Here is a 2,949-nt window from a genome sequence, read left to right as displayed (position 1 = left end):
AAAATCGGAGAAAATCGGGAAAAATCGGGAAAAAATCTGGAAAAAAATCGGAGAAAATCGGGAAAAATCGGGAAAAAAATCGTGAAAAAAATCGGAGAAAATCGGAAAAAAAATTTGGAAAAAATCGGGAAAAATCGGAAAAAAAATCGGAAAAAAAATCGGGAAAAAAATCGGAGAAAATCGGAAAAAAATCGGAAAAAATCGGAAAAAAAATCGGAAAAAATCGGAAAAAAATCGGGAAAAAAATCGGAGAAAATCGGAAAAAAAATTCGGAAAAAATCGGAAAAAATCGGGAAAAAAATCGGAGAAAATCGGGAAAAATCGGGAAAAAATCTGGAAAAAAATCGGAGAAAATCGGGAAAAATCGGGAAAAAAATCGTGAAAAAAATCGGAGAAAATCGGAAAAAAAATTTGGAAAAATTCGGGAAAAATCGGAAAAAAAATCGGAAAAAAAATCGGGAAAAAAATCGGAGAAAATCGGAAAAAAATCGGAAAAAATCGGAAAAAAAATCGGAAAAAATCGGAAAAAAATCGGGAAAAAAATCGGAGAAAATCGGAAAAAAAATTCGGAAAAAATCGGAAAAAATCGGAAAAAAAATCAGAAAAAATCGGGAAAAAATCGGGAAAAAAATTGGAGAAAATCGGGAAAAAAATCGTGAAAAAAATCGGAAAACATCGTGAAAAAATCGGGAAAAAAATCGGAGAAAATCGGAAAAAATCGGAAAAAAAATCGGAAAAAATCGGAAAAAAAATCGGAAAAAATCGGGAAAAAATCGGGAAAAAAATCGGAGAAAATCGGGAAAAAAATTCGGAAAAATTCGGGAAAAATCGGAAAAAAAATTGGAAAAAATCGGGAAAAATCGGAAAAAAATCGGGAAAAAAATCGGAGAAAATCGGAAAAAAAATCGGAAAAAAAATCGGGAAAAAAATCGGAGAAAATCGGAAAAAAATCGGAAAAAATCGGAAAAAAAATCGGAAAAAATCGGAAAAAAATCGGGAAAAAAATCGGAGAAAATCGGAAAAAAAATTCGGAAAAAATCGGAAAAAATCGGAAAAAAAATCAGAAAAAATCGGGAAAAAATCGGGAAAAAAATTGGAGAAAATCGGGAAAAAAATCGTGAAAAAAATCGGAAAACATCGTGAAAAAATCGGGAAAAAAATCGGAGAAAATCGGAAAAAATCGGAAAAAAAATCGGAAAAAATCGGAAAAAAAATCGGAAAAAATCGGGAAAAAATCGGGAAAAAAATCGGAGAAAATCGGGAAAAAAATTCGGAAAAATTCGGGAAAAATCGGAAAAAAAATTGGAAAAAATCGGGAAAAATCGGAAAAAAATCGGGAAAAAAATCGGAGAAAATCGGAAAAAAAATCGGAAAAAAACGGAAAAAAAATCGGAAAAAATCGGGAAAAATCGGAAAAAAATCGGGAAAAAAATCGGAGAAAATCGGAAAAAAAAATCGGAAAAAATCGGAAAAAAATTCGGTAAAAATCGGAAAAAAAATCGGAAAAAATCGGGAAAAATCGGAAAAAAAATTCGGAAAAAATCGGAAAAATTTTTTGGAAAAAATCGGGAAAAAAATCAGAGAAAATCGGAAAAACAATTCGGAAAAAATCGGAAAAAAAATCGGAAAAAATCGGGAAAAATCGGAAAAAAATCGGGAAAAAAATCGAAGAAAATCGGAAAAAAAATCGGAAAAAATCGGAAAAAAAATCGGAAAAAATCGGAAAAAAATCGGGAAAAAAATCGGAGAAAATCGGAAAAAAATCGGGAAAAAAATCGGAGAAAATCGGAAAAAATCGGAAAAAATCGGGAAAAAATCTGGAAAAAAATCGGAGAAAATCGGGAAAAATCGGGAAAAAAATCGTGAAAAAAATCGGAGAAAATCGGAAAAAAAATTCGGAAAGATTCGGGAAAAATCGGAAAAAAAATCGGAAAAAAAATCGGGAAAAAAATCGGAGAAAACGGAAAAAAATCGAAAAAAATCGGAAAAAAAATCGGAAAAAAAAATCGGAAAAAATCGGAAAAAATCGGAAAAAAAATCAGAAAAAATCGGGAAAAAATCGGGAAAAAAATCGGAGAAAATCGGGAAAAAAATCGTGAAAAAAATCGGAAAACATCGTGGAAAAATCGGGAAAAAAATCGGAGAAAATCGGAAAAAATCGGAAAAAAAATCGGAAAAAATCGGAAAAAAAATCGAAAAAAATCGGAGAAAACGGAAAAAAATCGGAAAAAATCGGAAAAAAAATCGGAAAAAATCGGAAAAAAATCGGGAAAAAAATCGGAGAAAATCGGAAAAAAAAATCGGAAAAAATCGGAAAAAATCGGAAAAAAAATCAGAAAAAATCGGGAAAAAATCGGGAAAAAAATCGGAGAAAATCGGGAAAAAAATCGTGAAAAAAATCGGAAAACATCGTGGAAAAATCGGGAAAAAAATCGGAGAAAATCGGAAAAAATCGGAAAAAAAATCGGAAAAAATCGGAAAAAAAATCGGAAAAAATCGGGAAAAAATCGGGAAAAAAATCGGAGAAAATCGGGAAAAAAATTCGGAAAAATTCGGGAAAAATCGGAAAAAAAATCGGAAAAAATCGGGAAAAATCGGAAAAAAATCGGGAAAAAAATCGGAGAAAATCGGAAAAAAAAATCGGAAAAAATCGGAAAAAAATTCGGTAAAAATCGGAAAAAAAATCGGAAAAAATCGGGAAAAATCGGAAAAAAAATTCGGAAAAAATCGGAAAATTTTTTTGGAAAAAATCGGGAAAAAAATCAGAGAAAATCGGAAAAACAATTCGGAAAAAATCGGAAAAAAAATCGGAAAAAATCGGGAAAAATCGGAAAAAAATCGGGAAAAAAATCGGAGAAAATCGGAAAAAAAAATCGGAAAAAATCGGAAAAAAAATCGGAAAAAATCGGAAAAAAATCGGGAAAAAAATCGGAGAAAATCGGAAAAAAA

Source organism: Oncorhynchus clarkii, chromosome 22, assembly GCF_045791955.1.
Source record: "Oncorhynchus clarkii lewisi isolate Uvic-CL-2024 chromosome 22, UVic_Ocla_1.0, whole genome shotgun sequence".
NCBI lineage: Eukaryota > Metazoa > Chordata > Actinopteri > Salmoniformes > Salmonidae > Oncorhynchus > Oncorhynchus clarkii.
This window is presented reverse-complemented; position numbering follows the sequence as displayed.